The 18,800-nt window shown below is 36.4% G+C and overlaps 1 long non-coding RNA gene across 2 annotated transcripts in view; it reads left to right on the top strand.

Annotated features, from left to right (window-relative positions):
• The window catches only part of LOC130607814 (uncharacterized), a 112,291-nt gene that overhangs the window by 32,053 nt on the left and 61,438 nt on the right, over positions 1-18,800 (top strand). The window contains exon 3 of one of the 2 annotated variants that reach the window (XR_008974365.1): positions 612-761. This is a non-coding gene — a long non-coding RNA (uncharacterized LOC130607814). Of the gene's footprint in view, positions 1-611; positions 1,728-18,800 lie in introns of those variants that run through there. The other variant, XR_008974364.1, reaches the window with a different exon arrangement.

Raw genomic sequence — 18,800 nt, 5'->3', positions numbered from 1 at the left:
GAAGCAGAGGGAAAGGAAGAAAATGTTGGGCCCTCTAATGCCTTTGTTAGCTTCATGGCCTGGCAGTGTTTGGCATGGATGGGAACATGCAGGCTCATGTCTCTGAAATAATCCAAATGCATGTGTGCAAATCCATTACCTGTTCACTGTGCTATACTATAGCCAACTTAATGCTATTCTGTGAAATAAGCCTTAAAAAAGTCCATTCTGCATGGACATAATGAGTAGTTATCGTATTGTAACAATCATAGATTCTTCCATGGCTTCAGGAAATACTATAGTATATCAAAGATAGACAGAAAAAAAGATACATTTTCATTTTAGCTGAACTTAAATAAAGATTCTATTATGCCTGTCTTTAAACTACAAAAGCATGTGTAACTGTACACAGAATCTTTGAAAGTAGCCTTTGTCTAGTATTTAAGAGTGTTAAAATGTCTCATACTGAGACCGCAACTTAAGAACTTGTACAAGTCAACAGCTGTGACCTCAGTCAAGCAGGCAACTGAGTTTTCAGATAGCAAGCTGTGCCTCATTCTTCTTTGGCCAGAGCTATGTATATTTAATTAGTATCCTCTCACCTTCACGCTATGTGTTTTCCCACTTGACAGCTCCTGGCATCAAAAGAATGTCCTTGAGAAAAAGTCAGGCCTATTGACTCCTAAGCATATTATTTGACTTGCTGTTCAAGTAGTCTGAAGAAGGAGCTGGAAATAATGAAAGACACTGCAATGTGGAGCTGCCTTAACTGACAGTGTCAGGTGGGTCGAAGCTATTGAACAGTTCCTATTAAATTAGCTTACCTTCATCTCAGCTAGTTAAAGCTGGCATGCTGACAAATTAGTTGCATTCTGTATATAAAAGAGGAGAGGCAGGATGAGATTCCCATTTTGTAGCTTAGTGACAGTAGATATGTCACATCACAAGGTCAATAACAATCTGTCCATGGAAGAAATGTAAATGTTTGGCTGATGTCAATACATTCTGGATTAGATTGTGAAATATTCATTCCTAGAGCAGATGAGCTCATTTGCACTAATAAAGACCACTTTATTCCAACCCAGTTAATTACAATGCTTTATATTGTCTGTTTCAAAATCTGATTACAGCTTTTCTTTAGCTTTTCCAATATTAGCTCTTGCGCATTCTATATGCTATTTCTATCCAAAGAGTGTTAATAGAGAAAGTTAACAGACATGCTTAGAATGTGAAAAAGGTTAGGGGTTTATTTATTTATTTTTTGCTCATCAGAACAGATGGATTTTACAGTTTTCTTTAGAGGGAGACTCTGAAACTGTCATAAGTTGTGTTTGAAGTTCAAAAAGAAAACATTCCGGTTAGTTGGGTGTTGTAAGTATACGTTTTCTTGTATGGTGGTTGGTTGCTGTAGATGTAGAATGTCTCATGCAACTAACTCAGATTTTAGGAATAAAAAAAGATGTAAGAGTGTTAAAGTGTTTGATCACAGTGTTCTGCACATAACAAGCCTTCATAACTTTCATACCTTCTCAACAATATGGTAAGATTTGGGGATACTTTGTTGCTTCTCTTTTGCATGCAGTTCAAAGTCCTTCCTTGCTAGATTTTGATCCTAAATTACTTGCTGCCTAGAATACTGCATTTCATCTTTTGGGATTAATCTCTGGTAAGGACATTATGACCTGTATTTAAGTGCTTCTAAAGTATACTGCTAATTATGATGTAGCTACCTAGTAATGTTCTTGGTTAAGTCACGGTTTTGTGCTTACCAGAATGAATGTTTTAGATGTTTTGAAACTTCAAGATTTTGAAATTTAAATACTGAAATCACCAGTTCAAACAAATACATCATTTTTGGACGGCTGGCAAGGTTTCTTCTTTATAGTTAGCTTTTCATATGATGTTCAAGTCTTCGAGCAATTTCTGTCTATTCCTCTTCATAATTTATTTGTTTTAAATGAAAATATTTCAGGGCCGTAATTATGTCCTGGAATATAACACTGAACCTTCTTCTGCTGTTTTCAGGATGTCTGTGAAATTTTGTTATCACTGAATTTGTTCTTGCTAAGTCATTTAGGTACAAACCAAAGCTCCAAGTGCACCAATTCTGGTCTGAAAAAGTTCTATACTGTACAAGGTTTAGTCTGAGTATAGGTGAGGATATACATCACCCAGTGCTACCACAGTACTACCTAACCGTTGCTGGGTTGGAATCTTCCTACCCAAGGAACATTCTCTAGTTAACACCATGATTTCTTCCATCACATGGCTTAGTGTATTGGTATAACATCTGGCACAACCACATGCATGTATTGTGCATCCTGTCGTGCCGGAGAACCAACTTATATGTTACGGTTTAATGCGTGGAGTTGATGTTTCTGTGCATTTCTGTAAACTTAAGTTCCAAATACAGCCTCTGTGCCCTTTCTTCAGGAGCTAAGCCAAGTAAACAACACTCTTTAGCATAGTAAAGGACTTCCAGGTAATTCTGAATAGGCTAATTAATGTGGAAGTGAAAGGTCTGAACTGCTGAGCAGTTCATACCTTAAATATTGAGGAAATATTTCATTGGGTTGTAAATCAGACAATGTGTTATTTTGTTCCTAGGATTCATCAGTGAAAACCCTCCTTGTATGGCACATTTGCTCTTATGTAAGGAATGATGTTTTATCAATATTTGTATTCATTTAAAAATGAAACTGAAAAGGCAGTCATATTGCGTCAACATCTTACTGGGAAAACACATGATTCTTATCATAAATAAATTATCTGGGGTGATAAGGGAGCTGGTGTTCTATGAACCAACCTATCAGCTTGATGCCTTGGCATATACCTGGAGGCAGTAAAGAAATAAAGTAACTGCTATTCCGTGCTTCAGATTCTGATGAACATATAATAGAATATGGAAATATAAAGATATTAAAATTATAAATTTTTCATCTGGTGTGCTCAGGAAGCTTGTTCTTTTTGCCTTATCCCATCTATCAGACCCATGAGTCTTTATTGAGGTTAGTGAGTCACTGGAATGAGCAAACGTAAATTATCCACAGGTAGTGGGGTCTCTAAATGAATGAGCTCTCAGAAAATATTCAGAATACTTGTGTCTTCTGGCTTTCGGTTCGTGATGTTCTATTTGTATCTGTCTACCTATTTGTATCAGAAAATATGGAAGAATATTTTGCAAATGCAGTGGAAATTTGTAGGTTGCGGAATTATCTGTAGAAGCTAATTTTAATCTGTGCCTGAGAGAAACCTATTATTGGCAAGCAATTTTAATCAGAAATGATACAACATCTGCTACAGAGGTAGAAAAGTAGATAAATATTTTTATATTCTCAGTAGAAAAATAAACATGCCTGGAATACCCAGTCTGTATTTTTACTTCTAAAACATCTCCCTACTTTTATCAACAGTTATTATTGACAGATACCACCTATATTTTGTGGCACTTCCTTGAATCCAATTAACTGCACAATCAGGCCCTAAGGTATCTAAAATAACATAACAACCTACACAAATATCATTTTTATTGGTCTGAAAAAGTGTTCATTCTATTGATGTTGGCGAGCAGTTGATTCTTTTTCATGGTGTTCCATGTATTGTTTTATACTGAATCTCAGTTTTAGACTTCTCTCTAGAGAGGAGGCACAGAAACACATGGAAAGAAGCATAGAACAAACTGCATACTTTCCAGTTGTGAAAATGCTGTTTCATTTGAATGCCTGTTAAAAAGAAGGTAGTGTGAACTCCGGCTTCTCAAATGCTACTTGGTGCATTAGGTCCACTATTCCCAGCAAAATCATGTAGATGTTTTGCTTGTGATGCAATTTTCTTGTCCCTTTCTTTTATGCTTCATATTTTGTGATACCTTTCTCCTCCTGTGAAAAAGTAATTGTAAAGAACTAAGAAAGAAGAGACATCTTGTGCGCCATCAGGAAGATGACTACTCTGTTCTTTTTAAAGAATGTTTCATTTGGTTTGGGGTATTTTTGAGACTTTAATCTAGAAATGTAGAAATAGAATTATCAAACAAGAAAGTCATGTTTAGAACATTTTCTTGTGCCTCTGTTTTCAGTATAGCTAGGTAAAGTGAGAAAATGATTCTATAATTTTTAATTGAAAATAATCAAAATTATTGTGTTGCTGAAAGATATTTCTAGCTTAGCCCTGCTGTGGAGCATAAAAAGAAACCACAAAGTAAGTTTACTTGTCAGCAAAGCATTTTGTTCCATGATAATTGATTTTGGTTTGTCATAGCTATTTCTATGCCATTTGAAAAGTGTTATTAGTATTTTATGATTTTAAAAGTAATATATAAAAATACTACTGCCAAGCTTTGTGAAGTTTCATTGGAAACAGATTAGGCTGCTTTCGCAGTTACTTTAAGTTAAGCAGCTAACATGCTGACTACTTGCCTTGGCTCAAAATGAGATGGCAGGTAGTTCAAAGGAGAGAATAAGGACTCTGCTTACTCTATAGTCTATAATGAAGTTTGAAATCATACATGTATCTCTTGAGGGAATCCATTTGTAAAGGTAGGGCAACAGTGATAAGAGACTGTCATATGAATGGCAGTTATGATATGACCAGCAGTGGCTGGTAAAATAGATTTCAGCATTGACATCCTATTTCTGTTGACAGAAGGTATATTGCAGTCATGTTGTGTGATAGAGGATATGCTGGCCAGAAAGCATTGGTTATCCCCATCTGTTTTCAAAATGTTTAGTGAAATCTGTAGCAATGAACCCAAATCTATAGCATCTTATCCAAAGAATAGCGTGTAATAGATCAAAATGTTAGTTTTGGCTATGTCCCAAAAGCCTGGTGTGGAGGACAGAACCACCACCTTCTGGCACAGGAATGAGGGCTGCCAAAAGTCATCTTTATTGCCCAATCCTTGCTCCATAAACTCCAGTTAATAGTAGACCTGTTATTTTCCTACATTGACCTATAGATATGAGGTGAAAAAAAACCCCACAGCTTAAAAGTGTGACTTCACTTCTGATTCAGATGAGTTTCTGGGGGGTTATAATCTGTTTGCAGGACTGGGACACTTACTCAGCTCCCAAACTGTCTTTGGCTATATAAGTACACTTCAGCAGCAGCAACTCTTAAATCTAAGTTCCCTTGCTAAGGTGTGGATAGCTCGGGCTATAAAAGTTAGCAGTTGTTGGACATTTAGTCCATTTAGTAGTTAGACATGAGTGGATACTACCAGGAAGTTGAGGGAGCTTGATCAGGGGACTGGAGCACCTCCCATATGAAGACAGGCTGAGAAAGTTGGGGCTGTTCAGCCTGGAGAAGAGAAGGCTGCGTGGAGACCTCAGGGCAGCCTTCCAGTATCTGAAGGGGGCCTCTAGGGATGCTGGAGAGGGACTCTTCATTAGGGACTGTAGTGACAGGACAAGGGGTGATGGGTTCAAACTGAAACAGGGGAAGTTTAGATTGGATATAAGGAGGATATTCTTTCCTGTGAGGGTGGTGAGGCACTGGAATGGGTTGCCCAGGGAGGTTGTGAATGCTCCATCCCTGGCAGTGTTCAAGGCCAGGTTGGACAAGGCCTTTGGTGATATGGTTTAGTGTGAGGTGTCCCTGCCCATGGCAGGGGGGTTGGAACTTGATGATCTTAAGGTCCTTTCCAACCCTAACTATTCTATGATTCTATTCTATTCTATGAAGTTTAGGTTATTAGCTTGAGTCTTGAAAACTAAAAAAAATACCTCATTCTTGAACAATCGAATTCTAAATACTTAAAACTTCTCTTCCACTTATGTCCTGCCCTCAGTTTCATGTAGATTTTCTGGCCACAAGTTTCACTAGAATGTTTTTATGTATTCACATGGTGCTACTGAAGTGCTGCTGCTGAGCTTACAAGTTTTCACAGAAAAGCCATGAAGTGGGGGCAAAATACTAATGGGATGCTTTGACACCACTCCATCAAATATTTAACCTTTTTCATTTCTTCTTCACACACTAGTTATTCCAGCAGCTCTATTTTAATTGTTTAGGGCTCAGTTCTCACAAAGTGAAGTGGTATATTTGTGACCTACTTTTAGTGCCATCTTATCCTTAACAAGCAACATGGGAACTGGCATAACTGTAAGCTGCTTCCAGGTGCTTCTCACTGCTCAAAGGAAAAGCTGCTATAATATTCCTTTGATCCATCTGAAGAATACTTCCACTCATGTGATTGAATTTTCACACAGTGGTTTCTAATTTTGTCATCAAATAGGTAAAAGGCTGAGAGGAATAGATACCCATTTAGTAAGAAAGAAACATCTCAGGCTTTAAATTAGCCCAGAATTTCCAGTGAACCAGATTTGCTTTGCATACAGTCTTTTCTAACTGTCCAATGACTCAGACTCAAGCTAATTTCCTCTGTGATGTCTGCTGTTCTGGTTGTTTATTATAAACTCACTGGTTGTATTAAGTTGTAATAATTGAGGACTACAAATATTAATGCTTATTTAACACTGCCAACAAGTAGTAATTCCTGTGGAGAGATGTTGCTGGACACTGCTGTACCCAGTACTTTAAGAAATTGGGTTACTTTTCATTGAGAACTAATTTAGAGCATAGGAAGAGTATGTGGAACACTGAAATGTCTAACTGCAGTTGTGACACCAACATGTTGTGTAAAGATTACTGGAAAATGTAGGAGAGTCTAAGTCTCTTCTAACCTAACTTTTGTATCCAACCTACTAGGCCATGTGGTTATTGGCAGTGGGAGACTTCATTCTAATTCTAGATGAAAATCACTTGCACCATCTCTACTATGTGAAATGCAGCTGGTAATAAACTGCCAGCTTGCTCACATTTCCGAATGGCCTTATAAATTGCAGAAAATGCTTCATGTGAGGGAACAGTACCACTATATGCTTATCTGAATAGAACTGACAATTATAACAAAATCTGCTGCTCCTTTTTTCTATTATATACTTTTGCAAGACAGAGAAGTGCTTATGTATAGAGTTTTATCTGAGTCTGCTGATAGTACTAAAATCTTTTGGATTCTTGATGGAAATTCAATCTGCTTTTCTCAGAGTTTTCTCCTTTGCTTTATACATGTTTTTTCAGTGGTACTCTTGTAAACCTAGAGATATGGGAAGGTTTTCATTCAAAGTCCTTTCAGACTTCCCCATCTCCTAAGGATTACATAATTATCCTGGAGACAAGAATGGATTGCAAAGAAAGTATTCCTTTTTGTGCCAGTTCTGATATTTACTTTACAGTGTGCATTCATCTACTAATAACTATCCAGTGGTGTATACTGTGATAATGTATTCTGCTGAATATAAACAGTGGTGCAACTTCTAAAGGTATTAAACAATGACAGCTTCTTTGAAAGGAATAGGAGTTGCAGGTATTCTATCTCTGCCTACATGATTATATGTGATTTTTATAATTTATTTTGCTGTCTGGTACCATTATGGTTCAGCAAAACTATATCTGTAGGGAAAAGAACTAATCAAATAGGAAACTGAAACGGGATATAAATGATTTTGCTGCGTAATAGAGGAGAAATATAAAAGTCATATTCATCAGGAAAGGGAGAGAAGTGTGAAATGTGTTACAATTGTTTGTGTTCAAATTAAAGTTAGAACATGGACCATTCATGAGCAAAACTATAGAACAGGAGTTCAGTAAAAATTATCATGGCTAATCATACTTTGAAAATTATATAAAGTCTATTCTGTGATTAATTCTGCAGATTAATTCTGCAGAATTAATCATACTAAATGTTAGGGCTAGAGCTAGCAGGTATCTTGGTTGGGAGTCTAGGCCTCTATCGTTAGAAATTAAATTATAGAATCCTATTTGCAAATGTTGCAAGCTTTATCTTACAATTAATTAGATTTTGTCCCTGACTATTGCTGTCAAATAGCTATCTAAATGCTCTAAAGCCTTACTCACAGCTTAGCTATGACCAGGCAGAAGCTCACTTCAGAAACACTGAGTAATGACATCTTAAGAATTTCTCATCATTCTATTCTAACTATCTGTTTACCAAATATTGGCTCAGTAAGATTCTTTCCTATAAATTTAATGCGCTAAAATCTGTAAATTGTGAGGTGAATATAATGTGTCCATTGAAAAACTGGGCACATTTAACAAATGTGTTGAAGAAAAAAAAAATAAAGCACTGATTTGTTTTCTTGTACACTTCTACTGTGAACTGGGTGTCATAAGTTACAGAATAGCTACCAGTAAGTTTAAATATTTTACTACCTCTAATTCATGATGTTTCATGTTTCATTAATGTCACTTTTTCTGTCTTGGGAATGTACTAAGAGTCACGGTTACTTTAAATTTCTATTCAGGTGGAAATACCTTTCATATATGTTTCATTCTGGAAGTGGATGAGATGCAATTTAATGAGAAGAAAAATCTGACAAGATAAACAAAGAAATCTGAAAAGAGAAACAAAGGAATTTGAAATAATTGCCAAATGCTTCTCATGGAGGTTGCTTTATGTTACTACTTGCACAATAACTCCAAATTCACTTGATAGGTGCCTGTTTGAAGATTATAAAATATTTAGTAGGAATATAGTGTTCTTTGTCTTTTAAAAAGCATAACTTATGGAATGTGACAAGGATTTAAGTCTTGTATAAGTGTAAACAGAGGTGGTAGTTTATGCTGGAAGCAGATGCATCAATGCATGCACAGAATGGGATTGGGCTTCAGTATGCTCACATGTCACAGCTATGAGGCTGGTATATATATATCTGGGTAGATCTTTAGTTATTGGAATATAATTGAACAGAATTGTCAGCAGTTTCCACTGCTAGTTATTTATGGCACTGTAATCAGGTGCACTAACAAGAGCTGCATCTAAGAAAAGGTGTGCGGAGACGATAAATATTGAGGGTGTTTTCCGAAAGACAAAGAGTTACAGAATTCAATGCTTTTCTTGTTGTTAGAAATGGAAGACTGTTATTAGGTTCAGTAGGTAGAAGAATGCCATTTTCATCTATAGCTTTTATGGACTTTTTGTTTAAGGTAACATAAGGCTTTTCATTCATGATCATCTTTGCTGTCTGTTGGGCACAAAACCAAGAGACTATTGGGTTGTCCAAACATAAATTTTTGAACAATAATATCTTCTTATGCACAATCTCAGATGTACTCTGCTTAGGCCCAGAAGTTTAGCCCTGTTGTCTTTGAATTTGATGACAAAATTAATTATGGCTACTATTAAAGAAATGCCTGTTGTTTCAATGCTTTAGGTCCTATATGCTCAATACTGTTTGTGTAAACACAGTTTGATGTAATATTGAGGAGACATAGCTATACTTCAATATATCCATAGTTTCTAGCATCAACAAAGACTGTGAATGTAAAACAAATACATGCAGCTAAGGATTTGTCCTGTAAAACATCATTAGCATATGTTATAAGGAACACAATTTTTTAATGCCAATATAGATATTTGTGGGCATGTGTATGTGGCAGTCAGTAGTACTTAGGAAGGAAAAATGAAACTAAACTGTCTATGAAAATTGTTTTCCAAGTAATCCATCTGTTGATATAAATCCAAAGGAATAATTTAATACTTCTAAATTCATTCTCGAATATCCCTAGTAAAAATACTATCACTAATTATATCATTTCACCACCCAGACTCTGGTTTTGACAGTCAACTTTGATTGTCATCTGGTTATCAAAATAGAAGCCAGTCAGACACTCCAAGTAAACAGATATTCACCTACTCAGGGCACTAAAAAATAAAGTTTTGAACTTATTAATTCACACGGCCTAGATTTGGGGTCCTTTTAAAGAGTTTTTCTTAAACTGATGTTCACCCGGTCAGAACAATAAAGTAATATCCTTTCTCATTCATAAGCTCAGCTTTACAAAAGTACTTCAAGTTGTTATTTTTTATAAAGCATCCAGTTCTGTATGGCAGGAATATTTTCCAGATTCTTTATAATAGTATGAAATTTCATGATAAATTTGTTTTGGTGAACCTTGAGAATGTATTTTAGGGAAATTTTAGTATTTCAGAAATATTTCCCAATGGTGTATGAGCTTTTTGTTGTTCTTGCTAAGTCAACATGTATTCTGTCCCTACAGTCTCCTAAACACTTCTGGATTTATTCTATTTGTACTGCTACATATGTAGGATTTGCAATTCTTACTATACAAATCCTCCTTCCAAGTCAGAAGTCTTAAGCTGATTGTATGGCAACACATTATCCTGTTAGACTTCGTCCAGTCCCAATTAAGCTACATGTTTTACATGCCTGAATAAATGCTTAAAAAGCATATTTTTTTGTCCCAGTTGCAGCTCTCTTAATATGATCTTAGGAAATGTTCCTTGATTCCAGCCTTGAAAAGTTCCACTGTTTTTCACTAGGATCTACTTTCTTACCAGAAGTGAGGTCTTAACAGTTGAAACCATAATTAAAGCTAGAATTGTGATGCTAAGGGAAGATTTGTTTCACTACCTCATTCATTTTCAGTAAAATGTAAAAGTAAAGTATTTTAAGTATACTACAATTTATATTCATTTGTTTTGTGCCATACTGGTAATGTGATGAAAGGTAACCCAATTTATTATGACAAACTATACAGGTAATTAAAACCAAGTTCAGATCAAATGTATTGCTACACTAAATCTCCATTTAAAAGTAGAAGTAAATGTTCATAGTGTATTATAAATGTACCAGAGTTCAGAATATACACAGTTGTGAAAGGAAACCATTTTGAATGGTCTTTCAAAAATATTACGTTGCATGAAACAGTTGAAGAGTTAATACAGCAAGTCTCAGACAACTAAACTTTCTTACAAAAACAAAATCGCTGAAAGAGTAGGTTTTTTTTCTGTGTAGTCCTTTATTTGCTATCTGATTTTTATCATCCAGCTATCTCCACTTTGTCTCTTTTTAAGGAATTCTGAGTTAGGCCCAATCTGTTTTCTTGGATGTTCCTGTTTACGTATATGTAGAAATAGCTTTTCTCCTTAGCTGTTCTCTGTCACTAGTCTTGTAAGTGAGATGATTAATGCTGTGAAAGCATTCATACAAACTTTCAGCTTCCCAATTAGGAATTTATTTGTTACACTTGATATGTAACCAAATCTCAAGTATCAGTTATATGTTGTTGAAGTCTTTGTTCTGTAGGTTGTGTCATGTGGACTCTATGCATTTGAACTTCAACTAACGGCTATTATAACTTAGTGGTTTAGACGCTGTGGTCGTGTACTATAGAAAATGAAAATATTTTTAAAGTTTTTCTTAATGACCAAGATCTTCCCAAAGGACTTTTCCCCCTTAACTAACTTGGCAAGTCAAATCAATTCTGAGCCATCACATCCTATTTTTCTTTTAACCTGCTGAGCTTCACAGGCTGGCCCAAAGTGTATCTACAGTATGAGACACAAGGGAAGGCAAAAATACCACTCTCCCTTTCTCTCCAGCATTAGTAATAAGAGTCCTTCCCTTCTTCTCTTCTTAATGTGATCCACTGAGTTTGAAAGCATATTTAATTTCTTGTCTACTGACTGGATTCTGGCCAGACAGTTCATTTGAAGGTTTGGGGTAACCTTTTGCCTGGTCCTTGTTTGCCCCTCCCTATCGATTTGCTAAAAACCCTGGTACAAGTGTCTGCATTAAGACAGAAACAAGGCATAAAGCAAGCATGACAGAGGAAGGTCATATGGAAGACATTGCTCTGTGGAACTGTGATCTGTGAAAGCCAGGGATGTGTGAACTCAAATTTATAGGCTCTCTGTTGAGACATTTCCAGAATATTGCTTATAATACCACCATACTCCATCAATCATCTTTCTATGGGCTTGTTCTAACTCTTTTTTTTTTTAAATGGGGAAAAAAAATAATATTTAGAACTTTTTATTTGTGTTCTTATCATGAATTGAAGCTTCTAAGCACTACTTACAGGGTTTATCTTTTTCTGATTTATTATTTTGTTACTTTTTCTAGTCCAGCTATTGTTCTAAATATTGTTTACTGTTGAGACATGCAGGTAGTATTGCAAACAAAATACTATATTAAAATACCAACTCCTGTATAACAAACAGCTGAGGTTTTCTTTAAATGGTGCTGTTCACTCTTAATCGGTCTGTTATTAATACAAATGACAGTGTCCTTAAAACAATCATGTTTTATTTCTGCAGGCTGTAACTCCTTTAAAACAAGATGGACAGTGTTTACATAATGCTCATTTTTGTTCCATTTCTTGTCCTAAGTTATGATACACAAGTAAAATCACACCATTAAGATGTCTTTTGTACAGAATTGGACAAATCTACTGTCAGAACGGAAATGAAAAATAAATTCTCAATGTAACTAGGGAATTAAAACTAGGGAATCGGGGAACAGAAAGAAGATAGAAATGCCCTTTTACAGGGTTCAGAATAGACTTTCCATCCCAGTCCTGACTGCCCCTCTCAGTCTGGGTGGTAAGCAGATGATACTTCACGTCTTCCCATCCTGTCAGGGTACTTTCTTCTACTCTTTCCATTGACTATCAGCATCCTGAATTCTAGAATAAAATTAATTTTTCTGCTGAATTCAGTGATGTGACTATATCAAGCCCTCTTCAGCTGCATCTCCATTACTGCACAATAGCCCTGGGATGTATAAAATTTCTTTACCGCAGCCTAGATTGCCTTTACAATGATCCACAAAATAATGCTCCTACCTGCAGCTAAATACAAGCAAATAAATAGGTGATGTAAAAAGCTTAAAAATACTATTTGGTACTCAGTTTCTCGAGATAATTAAGAATCATATCAGCGTAAGGGACAATTGACAGTGCAGTAGGTCACAGTGGCTCTATGGTTCTGGCTATAATACTTACATCCCGTTTTATTTACACATTGTAGTGACTCATAAAAATTTCCAAACACACATTTCTTCACTCAAACCTGGATTTAATTTTTACAGAGGCCCTTTTAAAGACTGCAATGGCATTAGGGTCAGGTAGGAGAGGGGCAGCCTGTGCTCAATGGCAGCGCTGAGGGGAGCTGCTCCCCTCACATGACCACTGTGCCTCAGCTCCTGCCTGGGCAGCCTTGTGCCTCATTAGTGGCATCCCGATGTCCCAGTGAGTGGCTCTGGAGTGGCACACTGTGGGTCTGGGTGTCCTGTGCTTTGGTGTGGTCATGGCTGCCAAGTGGACCACAGTCCTGCTCCGAGTGTCGCATTGTAAGAGAGGTAAATGTTTGCATTTAATGAGTTATAAATATTATTTTTGTCCATTTAAAACCATCTCTCCAAGACTTGGCTCCCACATGGAGAATGACTGTGCCTGACTCTATGACAGGAGGCAGGAGCAAGCTCTCAGGGTGGAAAAGGCAATAGGGATTTGCATGGGGCTGACTGGCCTGTGAAGAATGAGGGAACAGCTTCAGTCTGCACTCATCTCTGTCCACTGCTTATGAAATATAATATAATAAATTTAATGGGTGTTGAGCCATGGTTTCTGTTAAATATGGAAAAGAGGGAAAGCACAATTTTGGTGAAAAATACGTTCCTTAAGTAATTCCCCACTGTGGTGTGGGGATTAGGTTTGGGATTACTTTCAGAACTCAGCAGGGACTTATTGTGTAATTTTTGGTAAAGCATTTAAGCTTGGAATTTAAAATTTTCTATTGAGAAATAAGGTTGATAGTTTTCTGTCACGTACATTAGCATTTGCAAAGCATGCCGTGTCTTCTCTACATTAGACCTGCTTTACCTGTGGCTAGATTTCTGTTTATGATTTTTAAAACTATAAAATTTCTTCTCTGGTCAAACTGCTCATGAAAATAACCTTTTTATCTTTTTAACCATGGAATAGAATTAGCTCATATATATGTGTATCTATTCAAACCATAAAGATAACAAGGTATTTTGATTGACTATGCGGGAAATGAACCTGCAGGAATAATACAAATGAGTCTCCCAGGAAAGTGGAAGGAGAGGGGGAAAAAAGAGGAGTTCATCCAGTTGGTCTTGATTTACCAGTTGCTGATACCACTTCTGTTTAGAAACTTCTGGAATATGTGCCATCAGACAGAACTTTCTGAATAGTGTGGGGGTTTTGGTTTTTCTGTTTTGGTGGCTGTTTCTAAATTCTTTGTCTCTTGGTCATACATTAAGTACATGACCTTCCAGTCATCTTCATCCTGTTCTAACTCAATAGGATATCTGTACAAAGCTTGGGTTGTCTCGCCTTCTTAGTTGTTCATTTCCAGCATAATGGGAATACTTCCGCTGTTACCACTCTCAGTCTAGTGTGCTACTGGATACCCATTCAGAAACTTGTACCTATTGTGAAGATACCATTTGTTTAGCTGTAAAAGCTTTTGTAAAGCCTCCACTAGGTGTGCAGCTTTCTGAGCTATGCAGCCTTCTCTCTCTCTCTCTCTCTCTCTCTCTCTCTCTCTCTCTATATATATATATAAAAAAAAGGCACAGAAGCAGAGGCTGCTGTCAGAACACATTTGTCTGCATCAACTCAACAGGCAGTGCTCCTGGGTGCAGAAAATGAAATGGTTTCTTGTTTACCTAAGCTATGTGAATAATTCATTACTATTTTACATATCTTGTCATTGTAAGTCTACAAACGTCGTGGTAGGTGAACTTAAGCATGTTTGTGTTGTGCTACTTACTACTAAGTTAACTTCTATGTAACAAGTGCTAGTGTTCACTTTGTGCCTGGGTCTCACCTATATAGCAGGAAAAGCTTTAATTTATTTCCTGAGCTGAGTGAATAATTCATCAGTATTTTTCGCATGTCTTCTCACTGTCGGTCCACAAACATCATGCTGGAGGAACTTAACATTTGTCTTATGCTATTTACTACTACATTACCCTCCACATATCAGATGTCACTGTTCACCTCGCTGTTGAGTATCAGCTGTCTACCAGGAAGTACTTTCCATTTACTGTAGCAGTATTGCTGAGCAGCTGGAAAATAATTTTTCTAACATGTGGCAGAACAAATTATTGCACAGGGGGGGGTTAATGGAATTGTCTGCCAGAGGAATAAATAATTGAAGGGACATGGATCTACTTATTAGCTTGAATAGAGGCTTGATGTCCTAAATTATACCTTGTTAGAGGTAGGAAACCTATGCTTTGTTTCAACAGAAGCTGACTTAAGGAAACAGTGTCAGTATACCTGATCTTTTTGTCTGTCACACATAGCTGAAGAAGCTGAAAAACTGGATAGTGTAGTAATTCTCACATTCAATTAAGGTGCTATTAATTTTCTCTAAGAAATGTTTTCTCTGTTACAGTGACACAACAGTCAGAAGGGCTGAGGGTAAGGTGCCATCTTTCAAAAGCAAAGCTACAGACGTTTTATGTTGGTCTGGCTAATACTGCTATTAATGACAGGACTCTGAAATTTAAACTGCTTGCTGGGTTCTTTTCATTATTTTTTTTCCATACATTATTTTTTTAATGAAGCTATTTAAGTGATATAGCACATCAAGTTGCTGTTTTCATAGTAAATGCTTAAAATAAACTACATCTTGCAGTATGAAGTTGTACCACTTTTTCTGGAGGTTTTTGTCAAAATGACAGGGTTACTTAAAATTTTATATCTATTTTTTTTATTTTAACATAAAAACAGACCTTAAGGCTGACTGCTTAGAAGGATACTTCTTACTCTCTGAACTTGTTTGCTGTATGTATTTCATGGTAGTAGTTACAAAGATAGACTCATATGATTTCAACTAGGAGGAAAGAAGTATTTTCTTAAAATTAAGGGGCTTTTTAAAAAGAAAATGGAATGTATTTATTTTGCAATCTAGAAGAGCAGAGTTAAGGCAACGTATAGAAATTGCAAAACATATCTAGAGATTGATTAGGTTGTAAAATGATTATAGGCTAACATTTGAGCAAGAGGGCTGGATATTCAATAGTAAAACAAATAGCCCCCATGAAAATATTAGTATGTACCTCTATGCACCTTCAGGCACTAAAAGTATGTTGACAATTTGCCTGTAAGTAAACTAAAATACAGGTTACAGACTTCCAAATCAGCTTATCTAAAAACTGATCTCAGCTACTGATGATTTTACTGAAGCCTTATGTTCTTCATTCAGTCACCTTGGAGTGCCAGCCGAAAGTTAATCCTGGGATTCTGATGCAGGACTGCTCTACAGCAGAATTACCCATAATTGCCTCAATTCCTGCTGACTGGTTATTTTTGCACCAGTGACTCAAATTAGGCACAGCTGGCCCTAGGAAGTTGGAGTTTAATAACAACCGATTGTCAGAAACTAGCTGACGGTCAATGTTTTTGTCTCAAACGGGTGAAAGGAACAGTGACTGCTTTCCCCCTCTCCTGCCTCCAGACAAGTAGGTATCTACTTTCTGAAGCTGAAGAAGAAATAAGTTGAGTAAGCTTCTTCCTGTGGGGAAATGTTCTTTTCCTGCTTTTGAACACTTGCCATTATATTGAAATGTCTGTGCTAACCACATGAATATTTGATGGGTGTTATCAACAAAGTACAAAAAGAGGTCTCATTCATTTTTGTACACAGGCATTGTACATTGACCCAATTAAACTGAAAAATTAAAATTAGGTTTATTCCCAGAGACTTCTTACTCGAGGGATTGGTCACCCTGACAGCAGTGAAATCTTTGCTTTTGAAATGAGACTGACAGTGGTTGTCCAGGCTCTATGCTAGCCCATTCATACAGCTGTTGGATGATTTTACCAGAAAATGGCACTGAGATCCAGAACAGTGAAATAGCAGTTCACAAATCAGCCAGGGGAGAGCCTTACTGCCGAACGGGCAGCTGCCTGTCTGTGGATCTCGTCGTCACTTCTTAACAAGCTATGATTTTCATTTTGCATAAAATGGTATCTGATGCTCTTTCTCTTGGTGGAGATGGGAATGTCTTTTGTGGCAAACTGGGCAGGACCACTTTTGTAAGAACTTACAGTGAAGAGTACAGCTTTGTCAGAAACAGACTGAAAATATCTTGAGAACTCATCTGCTGAGTAAATCTAGGGATCTGTGATGTTTAGTTGCAAGGCAGTACTTCAGTTGCATTTGGTTCTAACAAAGGGTACAAGGTTTTGCCAAATTCCCTATTTAAATTGCAGCTGGTATATTGTAACAGAGTATGCACACTTGTTCCCACATATGAGAAGCCTAGGTCCATAAGTATATTGGCTTCAGTGATCACCTGTCACATTAATATGAAGGAATCCCTTCAAATTAATGTTGCAATAAAAAAAGATCACTGATGGCAAAAGCCAAAACCCAAAGTTAGCCAAAGTGAAAATGCTTGTTTTCATTCATTATTTTAAAACTATCTTGGAAAAGTAACAGTGCATTCAAAAGTACTGTGCAATGCAAACAGACGTTAAAAATAATGTTAAATATTTGCTACTAGAATATTTAGTGAATCCAATGCTCTTTATGTCTTTCTTCATTATTTTGTAAGACCTTTAAAAATCACAAATGCCAATGCAGAGACATAATATCAAGACATCCCCAAGGGTAAGTTGAATAAAAATTCCCTTGAGCCTATAAATCTATTTGAGGGTGATAACCTAATCAGTAGTATGCCTGTCAAATCTCAAGGAAAGCGATAAGTAAAACAGTAATTCTATGAAATATGGACTTTTACTTATCTAGCTTGACCTTTCCTCCTGCTCTTTCACCTTTCTGCCCTTCAAGTCTCAAAAAATGGTTGCGTACAAAGAATAATAGAATAGAGACTTCTACTTGGTAAGCTGGAGATGTTGAGCGCTTCAATACCGCATTAAATCTTTCACCTACTGAGGATCTGTTTGGAAGCCAACATGATAAAATGAGCATAATGCAGTTGTATTCAATTGACCATTTGTCCTTTTGTGAAAAAAGAGGTTCCATGGGACAACAGGCCCTGTATGATACTTTGAAGCTAAATTTTGGAGGTACGTGGCCAAAAAGAAGTTAGCAATGGGGGTACTGAGCTCTGTGCTGCCCTAGATAGCTACTTTCAACTTTGAAACTAGGTCATTCCTCTGTTTTACTCAAGTATTTCTGTGTTGCAATTCAGACAGTAATATTGAGAAACCTGAAGAATGAACAATAAATAGTTGATTCAAGGTCAGAACAACAAGTTAGTTTGTATCACAATTCTTTAATCAGTGTTGGTCCAGAACCTCTGGTGACTTGAGTGGATACCAGCTGTCAATGTAAAAGGTTGACCAGTTCCCCTTAATGAGAACCCTTGTTTTTCACAGATATGCTTAATAAACTGATTAAATTCAAGGGCCAATCAAGTGTCCTAAATGATGGGAGGGATGATTAAATTTTAAAATTGCCAAAGTGACTGAGGGATTAAAAAATGCCTTCACTCTTGAATGATATGACAGTTTTACACAAAACTGACAATGAAAATCAAGAAATTGCACACCAAATTTGACACAAACATACTAATTTGAAGGAAAAAATGAAAGACTAGGGTATTTTTTTTTGCATTAATTTCTACTTAGTCAACAAAATAAAAAATATTAATGCATGTGTGAGCACTATTTCACATGTAGGAAACAATCATATTCACTTCATTTAAGCTCTCTAATAAATGTCATAGTTTGAACAATGGTGCTATGAAGTTCTACAGATTCATTTCTCTATAATCATGCTATTCCAATTCAGCAGGTATAGTCATATAAGGATAAATACACATTTAAGCTTTTAGTAACAGGGATGCAATATGAAAATTAAAAAATGGATTAAGAATTTTACTTTTAGCTGTTGCTCAGTCTTTATTATAATAAATCCAGTATGCCCTAAATTGCATTCATCCGTGAGTATACAAAGTATTTCTTGAGCCTTAAGTGATTAGAAGTCAGGGAAA

The sequence above is a fragment of the Pezoporus wallicus genome, unplaced genomic scaffold (genome assembly GCF_028554395.1).
Source record: "Pezoporus wallicus isolate ANWC-B61680 ecotype Strahan unplaced genomic scaffold, APGP_CSIRO_Pwel_v1 scaffold_6445, whole genome shotgun sequence".
Taxonomy (NCBI): Eukaryota; Metazoa; Chordata; class Aves; order Psittaciformes; family Psittacidae; genus Pezoporus; species Pezoporus wallicus.
The sequence above is the reverse complement of the archived record's forward strand: the minus strand, read 5'-3'. Positions and strand labels throughout refer to the sequence as shown.